The sequence below is a fragment of the Tyto alba genome, unplaced genomic scaffold (genome assembly GCF_018691265.1).
Source record: "Tyto alba isolate M040663 unplaced genomic scaffold, T.alba_DEE_v4.0 Super-Scaffold_41, whole genome shotgun sequence".
Taxonomy (NCBI): domain Eukaryota; kingdom Metazoa; phylum Chordata; class Aves; order Strigiformes; family Tytonidae; genus Tyto; species Tyto alba.
In genome coordinates, this window is record NW_024881317.1 from 22,589,934 (window position 1) to 22,611,441 (window position 21,508).

The following is a 21,508-nucleotide window of genomic DNA, read 5'->3' on the forward strand; positions in this document are numbered from 1 at the left end:
AGGAACCAAGGTAAGTGCCTAAACAACTTCCACTGAATTTACTGTAAAAATCAGACGATGGTGTTTTATGTACCTTGCAAGGAACCGCGGGGAGAGCAAGGATGGCACTGGGGCTGAGGTGGGTGACTGCTGCTCCAGGAAAGGGCTTCAGCCTCAGAACTCCTCTGGGATGCCAAGCACAGTGCTTGAAACAGAAACTTCACAGCGATGCACTAATTGTGCAGTCTTTACTTCCTAGGTGCTTGATTTGACATTTTGAAATCTGATTTGCAGAACTGAAGAGCACTTGCAGATATATCTGCAGTAAATGAGAATTTATTCAACTTTCGACTAAATTAGGTGCTTTGCCGTGTTGTATTTTCTGACAAAATCAGGCCATGAGTATTTCTAACTGGGTATCTAAATTTAAAAGGTATTTTTTACTATTCTGTCTGTATAGCTAAGTTCCTCATCTGTAAAATAAGGGTAACACCAGTTCTCGCAACAGTGTTGAGAAAATGAATTAGAGTTTGTGAAGCACTTGGATACCATAGCGATGAGCACCATGGAAAAGCCCAGGAGGAAATGAATAAATCTGTCCTCAGAACAATATTTGAATAGTGTGCAGTAAATAAAGCATGGGCCGCATAGTGAACAGCGAGGAGAAAATAAAATTATTACTTAGTGAGCACAGTCTACTCTGTACAATGAGTGAGGCCGGGAACCTGCCGAAAGAACAGCGTGTGATCTAATTACAATTAAAGAGTGAATCATAATGCAAATGCACAAAAGGGACAAATTACAGTTGCATGGGCCACCTTATTGTCAGCATTTCTAAACTTTTAAACTCTTGAATTAAAAAAGCCACACCTTTAGGCTGCAAGCGCGTAATATACGCGTATAAATGATTCCCTCACCCTGTAATAGCTGGAGACAATACATTTACCTCGCCTACCTCAGCCACAGCTACACGGTTGAGTGAAAAAAGTGTTTTTCTCCTCTTGGAGATATCTCAGCCTTACAGCCAAGATTTAATGCTGTCATTCACACACTGATGTAGAGTTTTAAATTCAAAATTTACCTTCTTTGAGAGTCTGTGCGTGATCATCGGAGACAGACAGTGTTCTCCTGAGGGGGATCCAGAGGAGGACCTTAATTTCAGTGATTAAAATTTTGTTTTATGCTTGAGGTGCTTCATATTTCAAACGAGCCTACTGTATTTTGGTGCAGAAGCAAGGGTATGGGAACAATGACAACTTCACTCATCTTTTGCGACTCCTCGGTCCCGAGGCTAGCACTGAGCCTTTCTGACTCCTGCTGAGATTTGGAGCCACTTCAGAGCTGCTGTAAATTGCACTGGGTTATCTGTTGCCCACAAGAAGGGTGATGAATTTAGGATTCAACTGTTCAATGGCACGCTGGTTGTGTCCATTTTTCTGATTGTGATTTCTCTATTGGTTAGCGGGATGTGAGGTGACACTGAATCGTTACGCCAATTTATTGTTATCCAGAGAATTTTCCATTACTGGGCATCCTCTAGCAGCTGGTTAGGGCAATTTTGGGATAAGAAGGAGCTGCAGCGCAAATAAAGATGTGGCTCATTAAGTTTAAGACTTACAGCTATGAGATACTCACCTTCAGCCTAATCTGCTGTGCTGCCTCCCTCGTGTGCGAGGCACCAGCTACGTCCACAGACGACTTCTGGCAGTGATGACCTGTCTGATTATTCCTGCACAGGTCTCCATACCGATTCCAGCACCACCGTGCCCAGCAAGGTATGCTATCGTTCAGCAGGGACTAGATTTTTTTTTTTTTTCATACTTATTGGTCACAGATGTGGTTTTGCAAACTGCTCTGAGGTTAAATGTCATCCTCCTGACTTTGCAGAGCAAATTCTAGGTTAGCAGGCCATTTGCCAGAAACCCTCTAACCCCAGCACATATTTATGTCATTCCTGATGTCAACAGCTAAACAATTTCAACTCCTCACTGGAGTCGGGGAGGGTCATATATGGAGGCAGACCTTCCAGTAACGGGTTAGTTCCCTGGGAAGTTTGAGAGGAAGACAGAGCTCCTTTGCTTGAGTCGGTGTTTAACAGTCTGAAATACAAGCAGAGCAGCTGGTGTGAAATGCTTTCAAAGGCTTCAGTTGCTGAGCAGAGGGAGCTGTTGAGGTCTGATCCAATGTTTGTTTATTTAGGGGATTTCAGATGTAGATAGAGGGAACCTAGAATCCAAAATGCAGGGTTTGCTGAATCCAATCCACACTTTAAAGGAAAAGCATAATTTATTTGTTATTGGTATGTGCATAAAGATGCGGGATGTGGCTGTCTGGGCATTCAGGAGAGAAATCCAGGTAACCCCCACGGGAAAAACCTGGTGTTATTGCAGTCAGCGGGATTTTTGCCATCCATTTAACCAGAGGGAGATTTCATCTCCGGAAGCCTGTCATGGGATGACACTGTGCCACAGGCATTCACAGTGTTATCAGTGACACTTAGTTTGGTAATTTTCCCTGTTTTGGTGGTTGTCATATAGTCTTTGTTCTCAGGCGAGATCGTTGCTGGAGAGACACTGACAACTGAGTCTCCATTCTTCTCCCCCTAGCAATGCCCTCGCTTTGCCAGCGTCCCTTTTCTCACTGAGGTACTGTAACTCACCTTTGGACTGAAAGATTTTTTGCACATCCAGTAAGAGAAGAGACAGACGGTCCGTGCCCTCCTGTGTGAACAGGATCAGCCTCCTCTGCAGCTTAAAAACCACATAAGCCAGACGAGGATTCCAGGTGGTGTTTATCCCAAAGCATTTCCAACAATCCCACAAGAATGTTAATTACTGACACCAACAATCTTGTTCTCATTCGTATAATGGGAGTGCCTAAAGGTCTTACCTGAGGTTGGGTCCTATTGTATTAGACACCGTAGGAGCATGCAATAAAAGCAAGTCCTTTCCCCAGAAAGGTTATAGCCTAGCAGGTTATCCTGGCAGGAAGTTAGAAGAAAAGCAGAACCATGGAAAGGTGCTGTGAGTCACCAAAGGCTGTGCAGCAGGTCCCCGTTTCACATCTCCCGAGTCCTCGTGCTTCGGTGCTATGTAAACATCACCCCGTTTTCTCCCGGTGTCTGTGCCGGCGAAGGCAGGGAAGTGAGACTGTAGCAGACTGAGAGCAATTCAAAACGGAGTGGAAAAAAGTGGAGAGGAGAAAGGATAAAAACAAAAGGAAGAGAATCGATACCTAGCACATAGAAGCAGTCATTTGCCTCTGGGCTTGGGAAATCAAAGAACCAGTCTTAGCCCAGCAACAGAGGATGCCTGGAAAATATACAGTCCATTGCTCCTGGTGATCTCAGCACACTTCACAGATATTAATTAAACGACACCTCTGCCCAGTGTGGAAAGTTACTACTAGCAGCATCACCCTGCCGCGCTTTTTTGTGTTACCTGATAGATACAGCCAACGTGTTGGGTCATACGGCTGGAATCCTTTGTTCCTCTTCTTCTTTGTACTTGGCAGTTGCTCCCCATTAACCCCCTCCCCGCCCCCAGCCCATGCACCCTGCGCTCTCATGACAAGAGGCCAAGGCACGCTTCCCGGTGGCTACGCAGCACTGTCGTCTCCCTCCAGCTCTGGGACCCGTCCACTGCTCAGGGGGCTCATCAGCTGCATTTGTGGAGGGCTGGAAATGGAAAGAAAAAGCCACATTACCTGCATGAGACACAAATGGATCAGCCGGAGTCAGATGAGCAAGTCTCACGAATAAAACTTGGGACTAGATAGATTCTACTGTTGTGTCAACACCTACAACTCCCACGAGTGTCCACTGCTGTTGGCGGTTGGTCATGGCTGGCTTGTATCTTAGACTACTACTTTAGGTGTTTGAATATACATATATCATGATTGCAGGAGCCCCTGTTTGAAAATAGTGGCTAAAGTATCCCTCTGCTTTAACTGGCAGAAACTGGAGGCACAGAGTAGCTTTAGAACCTTGTGACAAAATAGTGCATATTAACAAAACTACTTTAGTTCACTAACTTAACAGCTCAAAACCAGTGGCACCCATCATTACTATGATGTAGTGAAGACAGGGACGATGATCTGCAGAAACAGGAAAGAATACTGACACTGGACAACAGCTTGGGACAGGGACAGAGTCCTGCTTACTGTAATGAGCAACTATCCTGTTCCTACACTTCTCATGCAGCCCTCTAAAGTCAGAGTTTTGGGTCTGCTTCCTCCTACTAGAACGCTCCTCTAAACCTCATCACCCTTTGAAATGCTGTGAAGGAATTTCCTACAAATACAGTGGATTTTTCACTGAAGAAATATTGGACTTCTTCCTTTTTACCATGTCATGTGAAAAAGGGACAAGCTCAAACAGTTGTAAGATTTAACTTTTCAGAACAGATCTTCAGGTTCATGTGTCAGAGACTTTGAAGAATTTACTGTGCAGTTTTAAATGTAAATTTATCTATGCATAAAAGTGCAGAGATCTAATTTGACTCTACCCAGTAAGTTAAACATCTTGTTACCAGTGCCATAAAGCAGCAGATCCAAGACCTCCTTTAGACAGGGTTTCCCCTGCCCAGGCTCACAAGGTGCCACTGAAGGATGCCTGGAGCCCTGGAGGACTTGTCTTTTGCCAGCGGCCTCCTGCCACACGATCTGTGCCCCATGATCGTGGCGTCTCTCAAAGCACCTTCCTGCCAAAAAAGGCAGGGGGGTCATGCTGCAGCACCTGGGTGTGCTGCAAACCTCCAGACACCGCCTTGGTTAGGCAGCTGTCAGAGGAGAGCGTGGAGGTCTCCTTCCAGAGAGCAACCGCAGTGAGACAGCCCTGATTCACTAAGGAGAGGAACAAGCTTCTGTTCCCAGCAGTTTCTAGCTTAAAGGCAGAGCTATGCCTTCAATCATTCTGCATAAATTTTGTTTTGAAATCATTTCTAGTCTCTTGCAAATTTTAAGCATCTCCAAAACTGGGGCAAATTTGCCAACATTTTTTCCTAGTTTTCAGCAGTCCAATTTCTTACCCCCATTAGTGCTGTCTGAATCTTTCTCAGATGCCAGGACTGAGCAATTTGGAAACACCAGGACAGTTTAAAAAGAAAAGAATACATTTTGTCCTGAGGAATGTTTACAGCACTGACAGCTCTAGCATATAAAACGTGGGTAGCCTTCAAATAGGTAAAGTGTTTTACTCGCTAAAGCTGTCAATCTGGCACTTTTCACAGACATTAATTTTACTTTCTTTTTTGTTTAAACATCCCTTCAGGGCAACAGTTCTGGAAAAACACCACCACTCTCCCACCTTTCCATGCTCCTCCCAGGGGACCGGTGATCAAAGCCAGGAGAGCAAAACATGCAACTCCAGTGGGTTATGAAATGTGGGTGATCGTGCCATGAACCCTTGTATCTTCCTGACAGATACGCTGCACACTAAGAATATCAGGATTCACACGTCTGCTGTCACGATGTGGCTTTACCAGATATTTTTATTTCCTCAGTACCTGAATGGCAGCTTTAGAAATCAAATTACAGTCCGAGTGCTACAGGCTGCAGCCCCTTGACTGAGCCACTAAATCAGACTAACTGAAACAACAAATATGCCTGAACAGCAGTTCCTTAAGAAAATGTTGCCCTTATAACACACTGCTTTTACTTCTAACATAACTTGACTGGACTTATTGACTGCTTGGTATTTCTGCTACTGTATTTGAAGTTTATTGATTCTAAGAAATATGAAATGAGTTTCAAAGAGGTCAGAATGTGACTTTGTCCAAGTGAGACACAAAGACATTCAGAGATACTAAAGTGACAGACAGAACTGCAGGAAACTAAATGTTGCTAGCTCATACTGACAGAGATCCGTGCTTTTTGAACATCACTGCACATTGAGAAACCTGGCCCAAAGAGAGGTGAAGGTGCCAGTCCACCTCCTTGTGAACAGGTACCACCACACTGTAAATGTTGCCCAGGCTGTTGCTCCACCTAATTCCCCTTCCACTAGTAGGTATTTCTGTGTGTGTGTGTGGGGGTGCTTTTAGGAGGACCAAAGGTTGAAATGGCATATCCTCCTTCAGTGCAGTGGGAGGTACGTGCTGGTAGGGAAATCTGGGAGGAAAATACTCTTGTGTTATACAGGTAATGGACGTTTTGCATAAAGGCAAGATGCCTTCACATTCCCAAAGGAATTTAGCTAAAAAGGATCACTGCCAAAAACTGGAGAGAATTTAGATGCTTGGACCAAATTTACATTGCTAAAAATGGGGAATTGGTAGAGAAAGACGTTAAGGCTATCAGAAGGACCCTTCATTTCTGACAGTACAGAAGCGTATGTTTTCAACAAGAAATCCGTTTCTCAAAAAGACTCATTCCATGTTCAAAAACTTACCATGAGGGCTGAGAAGAAATGGATGTTTATGTCTATATCATCTGGAATGAACATTTACATTCTATGAAGAAAAGAAATGGCATTTTTCAGATGCGAGCCCTCTGAGGCAGGTAACAAGTAAGATATATTTGACAGAGGAAGAAAAGCTTTCCCACAACTATAATGTTCTTCTAGCCCCAAATGGCTGCAATATGCTTCTAAAATCCTCTTTCAGGCTAAAGCTTGCTGCACAATCTGTTAGTTTTGTCTAAACCATCCTTTCAAATGGTAGTCCAGCTTCTTCCTTCTGACCGCTAGCCCACTCACCAGATATCAGGTACCACTCATCAGGTCCTTCTGGGGTTGTCATCGCGGTATCTGCAGTCAGCCGCTCCTTCTCAGGCTGCTAGGTCATTCTAGGAAGTACTGCTTTTGGAGAAGGCAGCACAGGGGAAGACAAGGAAGAATATTACTGACATGCTTTTGATGTTTACTGCTGCTACTACCATTAATGTGTGTTTTTACTAAAGAGCAGAACTCACATATGCTTAGCTTAAAAAGAAAGCTGTAAAATAGTACCAGTGAAGGACATCAGGAAGAAAATACATAACACTCCTATTCTCTTTCTTTTTTTTTTTTTGGTTTTTTTTTTTTTTTGTTTTTTTTTTAAAAAGTATTGCATCCCATTTCTGGCAAATGTCGTAGTACATGGGGTATGGTGCCTCCAGAAGACTCCCGAAGAAGCACATGCTGTGCACAGGCGCCTGCTGCAGGAAGTGAGCAGTGAGAACTCTGACACTGAGCAAGGCAAATACCTCACTGTGAGCAATTTCCAAACCAGAAAGATGAAGAAGTTAGTCTTGTTCCCAGCTACAGGCAGTTCTGACGCATGAAAGGTTTTACGAATTTTCAGTTGACACAGGTGAAGGATCCCTACCATGTTCAAAGTGACAAAGCTGAGAAATTTCGCACTTCACCTAAAAATGACAGATATGGTGTATGTAAAGAAAGACTAAGCACAGAAGGCTTTGTGAGTCTCTCACCTGAACAGCTTATTGGCAGTGCTGAAAGGCTAACTGAACTCAGATAAGAGATCAGATCCTGATTGGGTTTTGGAACGAGCCACTCAAAAGTAGATTTTTTTACTCACAATTAACATGGGCATCAATGAACCCAGCACTGGACCTGCTGCACCGCAGCAGCTGACTTGGAGACCACCTTTCAGACTGTGGGTCTGAGGTCAGTGAACCCATCCGTGCAAACAGCACTGGAAAGTCACCATGTCTATACTAAAGCTGACTGAGAGAGGAGAGATCTGATAATCCAAAAGTCTACAACAGAAGGGAGTAGGGTAGAGATCTGTAGAGTTCAGGAGCAGTCTGCAAAAAACCTGCGCAATGGAACTGGGCGGTGGGGTGAGCAACAGAAACCAGTCCCCACCTTTGGGAAAAGACGGGGTAACTCAAGTGATGATATCAAGAACGTGTGAATGCGAACGCGGCGGTCACTGTGGCCGAAATCCCCATTCGGAGTACGTCATGGGCCGGGGTGGGTGGGGTGACTGCAGCAGAGGGTGAGCAAACCACAGCCCGAAAGATAACTGAATATTAATTAATTATTAGTTGTACATCAACTCATGGAGTGCTAGGAACTTAATTACCACCACCACCCCCACACACACCAAAAGCTACAAAAGCAGACTCTTGAAATAGGGCAGCGAGTGAAACTGCACTTACAGCAGGCGTCTTCCCGCTGACCAAAGGAATCCATTGTTAAATATGTGGGGAAACAACAGCCAGCAAGAGATGGTCTGAAAAATGAGCAGCCTATATACTTGTGCTGAAAAGCCTTGTTCACATTAGAAGAACACCTTCACCAGAGTAACTGAACAAGAGAATGAGGATTTTTTAAAAAAAATAGGGAAGCCTGCCCAGGGCGCTAAGTAAACCTGAACAGAGTGCACTCATCTTAAAGCTCCTATTTTACGTGGAGCATAGCAGACAAGAGAGGAAGGGGTGAATAGGCTCACAGCCACAGCTCTGTGAAAGACAAGAGGAAATGCAGGACTGACAGCAAGTGGACACTCATGGGTCACCGGAAAAAGGGGGAAAAATGCAACCCTTTGTGATTACAGTTAAGCACAAATAAATATGTAGGAAAAGAACATTTTCTGTTTCCTGCAAGGAGTACAGTTTGGGGGCAAATGGCCTATGCCAAATATTTTTCTCTGCTGGAGGCATCGGCAGGGTTCTGACAGGCACGTTAGGAAAACAGACCATACGTTTGTGCATATTCAACAGCCCCTATGGGAGACATAATTTTCTCAGGCTGCCGTTTGGGTTGTGTTTGGCACTTGAACTGTTTCATGGGCTTTGATAGCCTAGGATCTGTGTAGATGATGTTTTGTTCTGAGGGAAAAGAGTAGAAGCACATGACCAGGAGCTCTGATCAGCTTTTGAAAGACCCAGACCAGCAGAGCTCAACCAACAAAACTCCTTTGTAATGGAAATGTCATACCTAGGCATGAAATTAGGAAAGCAATGTGTACAAGCAGATTATAGTAAGATTGAAGTCATACCCAGTATTCCTGCCCCAGCAGAAAAGGTTGCAACATTAAAGATAGCTTTGAGCGGTGAACTGCCTGCCCAATTTAGCTGCCCAAGCAATCAATGATGGATCTTTATGTGCAAGGGCGGTCAGTAGATCTAACACACAGATCTTCACAGGGAAACTGAAAGGAGCTAATATAGCCCGAGATAAACAGAATTAAGTGCAAAACTGGACACAGACCTTTACAGACCGGTGCTGGCTGAGCTGAATTCGCTCCTTGCACTCTCACTAGTGCTTATGATCCTAGTGAGGCATGAAGATTAATGCTTAGAAAAAAGCATTTGCTTTCCACTTTTTGTAAAGCACTTGTAGGCTGTCTGCTTGAATGTTTCGTCTGGTTTCAATTAGAGATTAGTATTAGTCTCTAATTACAGTCTTAGCTGGGTTTAGTTTTGCTCTCCCCTGTCCCATTCCAGAGGAGCCTGAAGTGACACCCTTCTATCCTTACTGCTATGATTGCTAGGAAGTGAATTTGATAATAAGTCAGACTGCTTACACTCCAAATTGACCAGCTCTATTCATGTCAGCGGGGTTGCCCTGTTTGCAATGCAGTTTGAAACTCTCTGGTGCCCTGAACTCCGGAGAGGTAATGACTGTTATTCAGAGTTAACACACAAATCACTGAGCAGGCAGTTGAAAAGTCATGCAAATTCTCTTTGTTCCCAGGAGGTGCAGCATAAGTGGCCTCATAGGAGCTTAAGGAGGAGTTTCAAGGCTATCCTTGAACACGGGATGCTTCCTGGGGCATCACAGATGCCAAAAAAAACTTATTTCTTTAGCTGTTTTGCTAATTACCACTGCTGTGGTGTGCAAAGGGAACACTACAGGGTAGAGCCCTTGCCATGAAGGCAAACACGTCAGTAAGCCGAATACACTAAACAGCTGAAAAGAGTCAAGCTGCACAGGCCAGGCTGGTGTGGAAGTCATGAGTCTCTGAAGATGTGCACGCTGAGACAACACCTAGAGGGGCAGCATCTTCCTGTTTGACTCCACTCGCTTTCTTAATTAGGCTTCTGTAATCATACAGCAGAAGGAAAAAGCCGTCCCCCCCTTTGGAGAAATATCGCTGCGGTGCAGAAGTAGATAATGTGTATTTTCCACCGAGGCCTAACAAATAGTAGGAGGGTGCCCCAACCCTCACTATATACCCACAGAAGCTCAGGGCAATGTACGAGCATTCATTTGGCCTTTTCTAGAAAAGGTAAAATGACATGAGTGTACTTTGAGGGCGGGACCACACACCGTGTTTTGCAGTCATGCAGAGGGCATCTACCACCTACTGCCCTTCTCCACCAGACCAGTTCATTCTGACTCAAATATTTAAGGGAGAAATCCCAGTCAGTCTTGCCAGCAGGTCGGCAGGAAAGGTCTATCTGGAAGACATACCCCCAAGTGCCTTTGAGAAGGCACAGAAAACACTGAAAATTAAGAGTCTGCCATGCATAGGCAGCTCCTGCAGCAGGGAAAGCTGAGAGCAGGTTTTTCAGGATCCTGACTCTGGACCGAGGTGCTTAAATTCTGTGCAAATTTCACTTCAGATGTCTGCTTAAATCTAGCCTCAAATCTCCCTTTATTCCTGTGGAGCACAGCAATACTTCCATGGTGTTTCACACTGTCATTGTTAACCTCAGTAATACCTCTTCAAGACCTAGGGGTAGAAGGTCCTGCACAAAAAAGCTTTTATTTTATAACTGAAAGTAAGGTAAAAGAGGACATCAAATAACAGAGACAGCCTGAAGGCACCGAGAGGCTTCAGAGAGACATAACATGCTTGAGAAAGGTAAATCTTGGGCTCAAGGGCTGCAGCTGATCTTGGGCCCCTCACCTCAGCAGACACTCAGCAGCCTTGGTGCTGCACAGCTACGTGTGTCATTCCTTGAGCAAGGTCTCTTGGCTCCAATTTCTCTGAGGTGCCGTTCTATATGGAAGCTAAAGATCATTAAAATCTTCCAGAGGACAACCATGATATCCAGCCAACATTCCTCCCTTCAATAAATAAAACAGTTTCTAGCATAGGCGGCTTTGTGAATTATTGCAGAGCACATAATAGTCCCTGTATTTGCCTACACAATCGCTGCACTCCCCAGATCTAACTCATTACTGTGCTTAGCGAAGCGCTTTCAACTGCCTCAAGCATGAAAAGCACCATATAAGAACAAATTTTACTCTCATAAAAAGGTATTAAGGCAAGTTAGAGGCACTATTGATGCACATGATACGTTATAATTGGCAAATGCTCACAAAGGCAAAATCCAGCTTTGTGCATCAAGCTGGAGGGTACCTGTGTGCCGAGAGTCTGGCTGAGTGCATCCTCTCCTCTGCCCTACAGCGCTCCCAGCTCCCACAGATGAGCTGGCTGTCTGAGAGCTGCGACGTCCTAAACACAGCCCTTTCACCGGGGGTGAGAAGAGGGACTCTCCTTGACCTGATTTTAAAGGGAGACATGATCCCAGCTGGCTGGGCGTTAGCCAGCTGCACCTCAGGCTCTCCTGACCCATCATCCCCCCCCACAGTCATTTCAGTCACCGTCGCCACCCAACCCAACACCCCCAAGGATCACAGCTGCGTCCCTGCACCTTAACTGGAGCACGGGCCACCCCTCCCACAGCTGCCAACCCGGCTCAGCCGCCACCTGCAGCACCCTCTGTTGTTCCCTTCCCGGAGTTCGCCCAGCTCCTCCTCCCTACCAGGACCATCCCTTTCTCCCCCAAAACTATCAGGGCACCACCGTTACGCCACCCTGTCCTGGTCTGGACTCCCATTCCCTGTTTACTAGTCTTGCCAAATTTGTTTATTCCCGAAATATTTTCTGTGAAACAGAGGGATGCTGTAGCTATAGAACTGAGACAGCTCAAGTCCTTCTTATGAGGAACATGTAAAACTCAAATAGCTTCTAGTGACCCCGAAATCCTGGAAAATAAGCAATGTTTGGAAGTGTCAGGTTATTCACCTTCACAAAAGCCTTTATGTCAGTGCTGTGCCTGAGGATGTTACCAGAGAAGCCAGGAATGTTCCTGGGGTTGGAGGGTAGTGGGCAGAACATTTTTTGCAGGCCCACACAAAAATGTTGGGTTGTCTCAAGCCAATGTCATGTCCTGGAAGGACATCAGAGTCAGCACTTTCACTGCTGTAATTACCAGCAACCAAGATAAATACATTAAATATTAATGGGAATATTGAGATATAACAAAAACTAATAGAGAAACCACAATGGTATGTGCTCGCAGGCACATGTGTGTGCACGTGTGCGCAGCCTGTCCAATGGAGTCTCGTGAGCATCCAAGATCCTGGCTCACGAGCTACACTCAATCTCTGAAAGTTTCCACTGCCTTGAATTCCTTCCGTATAAAGGAAGCCTTGCGGCCCATTTTTAAGCTCGCACGGCTTCATTTTGGGCTAGAAAGCACACCGCTTTTTAGGTCTGAACTCAGCTTCTCTTCTGGACTAACAGGAATTTGGAAAGCTGGAAAGATTGGGCAATCATCCCGGGGAGAGAAAACTGTGTCCCCCCCCATGATAGGCCCTGTGCCCACAAACCTGCCTTCAAGGCTCATAGCCCGGAGTCTTCAAGAGGAGAGCAGTTAAGAGTGAGTGTAAATCTCCGAAAACCTGAAGTGCTCGAGGCTTCCTATACTCTGGGACTGAGGAAGGGGGAAAGCACGTGCACTGGCACATTCTCCAAAGGCTGCACGCCGAGATCCCCAATCACTTCTTATTCCAGCACTCAGGAACTCAGTGCAGTCAGAGCCTCGGGATTTATCTCGCCATGAACCCACACGTAAATGAGCCGCACGCAAGGAGAGGTCACCAGAACCTGCAAGAACCTGACTATGAGACTATGCAACACGGGGCCCGCTGTGGCAGCCGCGTCGAGGGGGAACGTTTCTAGAGCAAGGATCTGGTGCACGGAGTATCTCTGTGGTTGAGCATGCAGGAAATATTGCTTGAGAGCTTTCGCTCCAAGTGCGCAGTAAAAGGTTTTTTATATTTCTCAATCTGGTTAAATTTTCTTGGCTGCCCTCCACCCTGCCCACAAAGTGCTGATGGAAAAGGAGGAAACTCTTACTTGCATTCACAAAGATCGGGAGTTTTCTTCCTCCACAGAATGATGAACGGTTCAATGGAAGTTTAATCCAACAGGTCCCTTGCTGGGTGTCCAGTGGCCTGGTCACCCCTGCTTTAGCCAAGCACGCGTGCAGCGGAATGAGCTTAGTGTTAATAAGCAGGAAGAGACCTGGACTGGTGATGTGCTCCCATAGCTTCATTTTTAGATCTTTCCTGATGGGAGAAATTGAGAACCAAAGATGTTCCACCAGACCTACTCATTCACTTAGTGGAGCGCTTTGAAAACGTGGTATGGATCAGTCTAACACCCCAAGCTTCTCCCAGAAGAGAACATGAGTGTGCAGTCACTGCACTTTCGGGAAGCATCAAGAACCAGGCAGATTAGCTTTGTGGCTTTTGTTAGTTGGTTCTGACTTGCTGTTGACTACTTGCCTGCTCACTATTAACACCCCACGGTGCAGTTGTGTTTGACATCCCTATAACAAACCCTGATTTATATGGCCTCACACAATTCCTCCTCCTTTGTGTGGCCTTGAGAGCAGCGTAACAGGCATACTAAAATGGAACCCACTTAAATCAGTCGCTACCAAAGGAACAGACGTCTTCAAAGAGCATTATCTTTGTGAATCAAACTTCACCCTTCCTGAATAATCATTTTTATTTAATGAAATGTAGCTTTTGGGGTTAGGCAGAAGCGGACAAATACTTCCTCCAGTGAGCAGCCTTAAAAAAAAAAGTGAAAGCATGACCGAGATTCACAGAGCGACAGAATAAAAGAGTGAAAAGATCCAGAGAAAAATCAAATGTGCTACGTTCATCACTCAATCATTCAATTACAAGTATTGGATCATCTGTCCAGCTAAAAGAATTCAAGCTCCGTATTTCACGGCGCATTTCTGAACATCTCTGATGGCTTTCCACACGGCAATGCAGCAGATGAGCTGTACTCCTTTCTATACCCACTGCTCATAGAAAATCTGCAAACCAACGTCAGTGATGCTCACCAATTTAGAATCCATGTCAGAAGATACTCCGCCTCCAAAGCATGTCCACTACTTAACGCACTGCTTGCTTTAGAAATGTGGTTTTTCTTTGGTACGATGTGAACACTACGATTACGTGCTGCATGTGCCAAACAGGCAGGGCTGGGTGGGGAAAGAGAAGGGAGGCTTCAGCTCAGAAATGATAGTACCTATTTTTGGCTCCCAAAGCCAAGCTGTGCCGCTCCCACTCTGTTCTGATGATCCAACACGTGTCATTTTAGATGTCATCAAACCCAGGCAGTCACAACAGTTTGAGGTGCTGGGCTTCAGCATCTTGGGGGAGGGAAGATAAGCAGCAATTTTTCTGAAATCTGTGGCAGGAACAAGTTGTATCATGTAACTGTTATTTTATTATTAATATTTAGATGAGGTTATTTTTCAGTCTGAACATATCATTACAACACAGGAGACACATACCTGGCTCTTCCCTCTCCGACAACCCTCCACCAGAATGCAGCAGGACACCTCCTTCTCTGAAGCATCTATCTGATGGGCAACCACGGTGATTTTTTAAGATCTGGTTCCACATCTTGCGGGACCAAATGCCCTCTTGCTCTCTGCTGCCTGGGACACATAAAATACAGTCTAACTGGAGTAAACTCAAGCCCCAAGTCTGTTTTACATAACTACAGCGTTTACTGGGGTTTGCACAGTATTTCCACAGCACTCCAAGTGCTACAGTCCTCATTTTCCTTAGAGATCTGGCCCACAAGCAGTTTACCACACATCTGCTTTGCAGTAAGAGCTCTCAGCATACTTTTAACCTGCAAACAGTGTAAGACAGGGTTAGCTTAGCCCTCCAACAGCTCCCTGGTGGCAACTTATTCACATACTGGAATCCTCAGACAGCACAAGCCAAAGCCTCTGCCCACATCACCCGCTGTAGGTGCCCTCAGCAGGCTGTCACAGCCTCCCCTTTTCACGGCTTTGCAGGGAGGTAGTGCAGGGCAGCCCTGTGAAGGAGACAGTCCAAATCCTCTCTTGAAACTCAACACCCAAGCTGGGAACCTCTCTTCATGGCTGAAGGGGGTCCCCACAGCCACACCACCTTCCCCATCCTGCCGCCAGCAGCCTGGTTCCTGCCTGGCACCATCCACTCAGTCCTGCTCGTACAACTCTCAGTGGAGTGGTGAGACAAATCCAAATGGGAAACTGTTTAGCACACAGCCCCACGGCTCTCTGCACAGACAAGGAAGACGAGGCGGCGGGTGAAGCAGAGCAGCTTACCTTGGCACTGCTGCCAGAAGAAGCTGCTGCAGAACACAGCCTAACTTGGGCATCTCTGACGGGCAGCACTTCGCGCAGCCGGGGCCATGCCAGCACTCTTCAGGAACGCAGGGAACCAAAACGCAGCCTTGTAGGTCTTCTGCTCACCTACCCGCAGGAGCATCTTTTCTTTCTTCAGCTGCTTTTCTTCATTACATTATCCCGCAGTACGCCGTGCTATCAAGTAATTAGAAAAACATACGTAACAGTTTCTCAAAATGCCAGAGCGTTTATCTTTAGAAATGTAACAGTGAAAGAAAATGACACCATGCAGACACCGTAAAAAGAAAGGGTTCACTATATTAAAAAAAAAAAAAAAAAAAGTTACATTCTTGATCAAGGAACAAACCAGTATGAATAATCATAATCACATTTTGCAGCCATGTAACTCTTTTTATCTTTTTGTCTCCCAAACATCTGAAGAATATGAATGGATGTCTGAATCCTTTATGTGAGAATAGCTTAAATTAGCAATGAGAGAAAATACGCAGCCACGTATTGATCTGAAAAGACAGAGCGAGTTCAAACCTGAGTTAATGGTCCCTGATCTTGGATGGGGCTGGCAGAGCTCGCCTCCTCTCAGGACCAGCCCCATCCTCTGTTACTGCCAACCATAGAGCCTGCGAGCGCTGCCGCTCAATTCTTTTAAGCAAAGGTTGGCTGAAGGAGCACAGCACCATTTTATTTAATCACGATGGAGTTTTGGTATCCACAGGAAAAAATCCGGGAACTGGAGTGTGTTTTCATGATCAGTGACTACAGAGTGGTATAAAATGTCTGCACTGCTTCTTTCCATTCCAGCCTGCGCCTTTGAAGTCATGGTAACAGCTTTTGGATTCGAATCCTCTGATGAGACTCCTTGATTTATTAGGTAAAACATCTGGAAAAAATGAAGACTTGTGGCAGTGTAAATCCTCCAGAAGGAGCAGAGAGAGGTTTCATCTGAACAGTACTCCTGTCAAAAAGCAAGGAAACCTGAGCCCTGGCGACTGGCTTAAGGTTGCTCCGAGGTTGAAAAGCTCTGGCTCAGAATGGGCCTGTTCACGTGTCACCCACTGGCCCAGAAACCAGCACGCAGACTTGGCGGGGGCTGCGAGCTGAGAGAGGAATGTACATCAGCTAACAGCCCTGGGTGCTGGGACCATGCCGTAGCTAACGAAATGATTCTCACCCGCTCTTGCAGCTTGAACGTCAGTAGCAATTCTGCCCTTGACATTAATAAGGTAGCGCCTGTTATAAATCACTGCATACTGTGGGAGCGGTACGAAATGTAAAATACCTGCCTCTCTCCCTCAAAGAAAAAGGCAACAGCAAAATATAGATGGGCCAGAAATACGCAGCTCAGGTCACCTACGCTGCACTGCTGTGATGAGGAGGGGTGTCAGGGTGACTCCTCCGTTCCCCAATTACAACGGCCCATGCAAGTAAAGGAATGTTGGCTTTGGCAGGAGAAGAAAATTACCATCTTTGGGTAGCACTGATTTGACAGGAATAAATAAAACCTGTACAGGTAACAAACAAGGAGACGGGCATTTTATGAAGTGGATTTCTTCTTTTATTTGGAATAAACCCTGAAGTAAGGCAAAAAAAAAAAAAAAAAAAGAGAGGAGAAAGGGAACAGCAGGAACAGCTTGCTGTGCTTTGGAGTTGCTGCTAATGGCTTCTTCTATGAAGTGTGTGTGCGGGGGCACATGTGTGTGAGCACGTGCGTGTGCATCTGTGCGTATCTGTGTAAGCTATTTGTTAGATGAGGGCAAAGCTAGAAATCACGGAGGTACTTGACTCAGAATTATTTACTCTCTCTGCCTCCTCCATACAACAACCCATGTTCCAAATTTCAGAGCTCATGCTCTGGGGAAAATCCCCAGAGAGCCATCTTTTGACAGTTATTTTCCCATCTAAATCCCCCTTCCAGCAATTTGAATAACACAGTTCAAACACCAGCCCGAGTGCCAATGTTCTTTTTGGAGGGGGCGTAGGACCAGCGGAGGAGGGGGGAGTTTGGGGAGTATTTTTTTAATCAGATAAATTATTGCTGGGAAACCAGCCACTTCTCTCCATTCAATTTATACTCTATGGGGAATCCATCTAATACCCCTTCTCTTAGTGTGAAGCAGGACCGGCGAGATGCTGTGTCAAACCAGGGAGGAAGGCAAAAGATGGGATGGAGTGCAGGGAATGAACAAACGGCGGGAGGAAGGGGCTATGCAAAAGCCGGCGGACAAGAAGAAAAGCCAAAGAGGCACACATGCACCTCCTCAGACAAGGGAGGAAAAGAGAAAACGCTTTTGCTCCTTCCTCTGCTGGCAAATGGGAGCAGGCTCTGGCGCTCAGCGTGGGCCGGGAGTGGGACGAGGTGGCTCTGAGCTTCGGGGCTGACGTAAGGAGCTTTTCACCTGCAGGGAGGTGGCACAGCTCCAGGCAGGTCTGTAGCTACACGGGATGGAGGTTCCTATCAGGCGCTGCTTGAGTTTGCAAAATGAGTGTAGTGATTTCACACCGGTTCCCAGTGGAACTGGGAACGTGCCAGCTCACCTCCCCATTGTAATTGGAACTGGTTAATGCTTTGCTGGCCGGCTGAGAGAAGCCAAGGACTGGGAACGGAGACAGCTCCCAGCACATCGGGTTTCAGACAAGCTTGCAGGGCAGCATGTCTGGGAAGCTTGCCTTGCTGTCTGGGCATACCTTTTATTCTTGTTTGTGTTACCCCAACACCTAAGGCCCCGACCAAGACAAGGCTCCATTGTGCTGAGGCGCTGTACGTGCACGCAGCGAGAGCCGGGCCGCGTCCCGAGGAGCTCCTAGTCTGAACAGGGAGACAGCCAGAGGTGGGGTGGGGAAGCAGGTGCAGAGGGAAGGGAAATGGTTTCCCCAAGCTCCCCAGCCTCCAAACCAACACCAGAACCCGCTGCCCGGTACCAGGCCGGGGCACTTGCTTCTCTTTCACCACCAATTTAGTCCCTAGGCTTCCCGCCCCCGCGCTCCGCAGCGACTGTAAATGCACAGAGGGTTTTTAAGGAATTACAGGGTAATGGCACCTGAATGGGTGTCACGGCGCAGTTTTCTGGCCTCTTCTTCTTCTTTGTAACAAAGAATGAAAAGCTTTAGTGAGAGAGTTGGCTCAGGAGACAAGGAGATTTCTGAGGAAGATTTCCCAGATTCTGGGAGTGACTACGGTACAAATAATGGTGGAAAATAAAGGAATTGACTCAGCAGGAGGCAAAAGGGAACAAGTGGAAGAGTAACTCTGCTCTGGAAAGCTGCAAGGAGAATATGACACATAAAGCAAAAAAGAGAAATAAGGCAAAAAAGAAAACCTCAGACATGTATAATCTCCATTTCAGATAGCTTCCTTCTGCCAGCCTGCCTGTCAAAAAACTGCTGAGCACCCATTCTCAGATCAGGCCTTACACAGAGTCCAGTTATTTTTGGCCCAAAACAAACAAAAGAGATTCTTTTAATTCAGAGCTCATTTCCGTCTGCCATAACAGGCCATGGGCTTTCGATCAGCCCTTGATTTTCTGACTCCAAATCTAAGCTGTGTGAAGGTGTCATTCCTGATACTGCAGCTTCCTTTCCCAGGAAAAAATAATGCTTAAAGCAACACTGATCTAAACACTTAATTAAAACCCCCCTCTAGCCCACCTACCAAATAAACTTATTTCCAGACTTCAATTAACCTCCAAGTTATTACTTGGAATTACAGATCTCCCTAGAAATGCCAGAACTACTCGTGCCAGGATGAAGTGAGCCCACTTGCTCTGCAAGTGTCAGGCTATGGGGATCATCTTAGCCTGTAGTGGCTTTTGTCCAGCTGAGGCATTCTCAGAAAAAAAAAAAAAAAAAAACTGATGATTTTTTTTGGCATTTTCTCCCTTTCTAAGAAATGGAGAAAGTGCTGTCTCTTCCTCCTCGTAATTTTTTCTGGTATTTTGAGTCCCCAGACATATGCAATTTATTAAAACACTGCCCATTTCAGAGGCTTTATCTGGGACTGGATGAACTCTGGTGGTAGGTATATTCAAGCTGCTTTGTGCATTTAGTTGTCCCTAAATGTCTTTTTGGGAATCTGTTCCAGATTCTAACCATTTTGCACTGAGACTCAGGGACTCAGTAATCTCTCCCCTCCCAATCCCCAAGAAAAACAGAAACACCAACTACTCAACCCTAGATCAAGCACAGACCTTTCTGAAATCCCAACCTGGAATCACCTCTCGTAGGTCTCTCTGTTCCGTGACGCTTGTACTCCACAGGATCTGCAGTAGTCTCCCTGTCCAAGGAAGGAAAACACATGACGTGAATCAGGACCTCTTCTTGACAGGAACGAGGTGGAGGGGCTGCTCTTTGCCTGCAGGTACACCTTAAATTGCCGTTTAAGCCTCTCCAACATTTCTGGAAACGTGCCGGGCTGTGGGAGTTTTGGGCTGCTCCATTCTTCCACGTTGGATATCATCTTTCATTTCTTTTACACCTGATACCATGTGGTTTATAGAAATCTCTCCGGGCTCAATAAACTATGGAAGTGAGCCTCCTTATTCTGTTTTCTTCCTTTTCCTGCCCCTTTTCATCCATTTCCTGGCTCTAAAGCTAAGCAACCAAATCCTCCTGGGTTCACTCTTAAGCACAGGGAGGCTAGACATGGCAGGAAAAAGGGTCCTGCCCAAGCATGAAAGAAAAGGAGGAGTCCCCAGCGCTCGAAGGGGGCAGACACCCGCCTGCTCGAATCACTCTTAGCCTCTGTGATGCAGAGGGTAAGGAAAGGACAAGAAAACACAGAATCTACATCGTCAGGGATCCGTGTCGCTTCAGGAAACAGTTCACGTGCTGCTCCTTGGGGGCAGCTAGACGGACTCAGACGTTTGTCAACAAACACCCCGGTGTGGAAGCCCTGGCAGGTTATGTCAGCACTAGGCTTTTCTCCCCATCTCCCTTGCGACTGTCCCCCTTGGGGTACCTGTGGGAGCAGACCCGGCAGGACAGACGGACCGGCTACCCCCACTCCACACACGAGGCTGACGCACCCCGGTTCTCCTCGCCGTCGCTCCGCCAACGGGAGAGGCACGGCGACGCGTGGATCCCCGAGAAGCCAAAGTACCCCGGCCAGGTTGTTAGGGAATTAGACCCCACAGGTCACCTGCCCCCTCCTGCCCTTCCCTGCGGCGTTCCTGCTCGCTTCCACGTCCTTTATGTGCTTGGCTGGACAAAGGGCAGCGCAGGCCAGTTCGGAGCAGCACGTGTGCTGCCGGGCCGGCTGGCTGCTGCTGCTTCTCCGATCGGATGCGTGGCTGAGGTTTCCTCCACCAGCGGGGACTCTACTTTGGGTTTCTTTTTCCTCCGTCCAGCTGCAAGCCTTCAGTTAATTTGTGGGAATTTTATCAATGAAGTTACTCACAACTCGGATTGACTGACAGTTTCAGAAGCAATTCAAAGGGAGGGAAGACTGACAGAAAAACAGTAGGATACCTCTTTAGCAACTAAAATGCTGAGCAAGAGGGCTGCTGGAAATCTTGTTTTCACCACCCATAAATTCCCTGATGCTGGAAAACGTCCCCCTCCTTTCCTGTATTCTCCAATTTGCTACAAGTTCTAACACGAACAGCTTCTGCTGGGAATAGCTGACTGTGCCAGAATATGATAGTTGCTGTTCCTACGCTGTCCCTCCCTCCCCAGATTATCACATTTCAGCTCTGAAAATGAAAGTTGCTCAGTGTTTACTAACCATTCTGCTCCTTTCCACTCCACAAGGACCTCTGTGGGAGAGCCAGATCTCTGCTGTTTACAAGCCCATCTGCTTCTGTTGCTTTTCTTCACCTGAAGTTAGAACGCTCAGTTCAGGATATTGCTCGTGGTTGTGTTGGGAACTGCAAAGAGCAGATGAGGTTTTCAGGTGGTAAGCAAGCAGCATGAAGAGAAGAATACAAATCTGCTCTCGTCTAAAGAGCCCTAAAAATAATTAAAAAAAAGACCAAGATGAAAGAGGAAATTCCAAAAAGCCAATGATAGTTTCAGCAGCACAATCATTCCAAGGAGAGATTTTCCCATATTTTTCTGAGAATTTGAACATTTGGAACCAGAAGGGAGAAAGCACAAGCGCTCCAATGACTGTACCCCTGAAAACACACAGATCCCTCCGGTCTCTGCATTTTAAAGTCTCTATAGGTAAGAGCTACAAGACTCT

The 21,508-nt window shown here is 46.3% G+C and overlaps 1 long non-coding RNA gene across 2 annotated transcripts in view; it reads right to left on the reverse strand.

The window, feature by feature from the left end:
• Positions 1-21,508, reverse strand: part of LOC116961049 — a 106,989-nt gene that overhangs the window by 2,904 nt on the left and 82,577 nt on the right. For both annotated transcript variants that reach the window (XR_004406737.2, XR_006166550.1), the window contains 8 exons: positions 21,050-21,191; positions 19,515-19,600; positions 15,292-15,507; positions 14,482-14,628; positions 14,214-14,375; positions 6,674-6,772; positions 6,368-6,428; positions 74-3,655 (listed from right to left, as the gene is read on the reverse strand). This is a non-coding gene — a long non-coding RNA (uncharacterized LOC116961049). The remainder of the gene's footprint in view (positions 1-73; positions 3,656-6,367; positions 6,429-6,673; positions 6,773-14,213; positions 14,376-14,481; positions 14,629-15,291; positions 15,508-19,514; positions 19,601-21,049; positions 21,192-21,508) is intronic.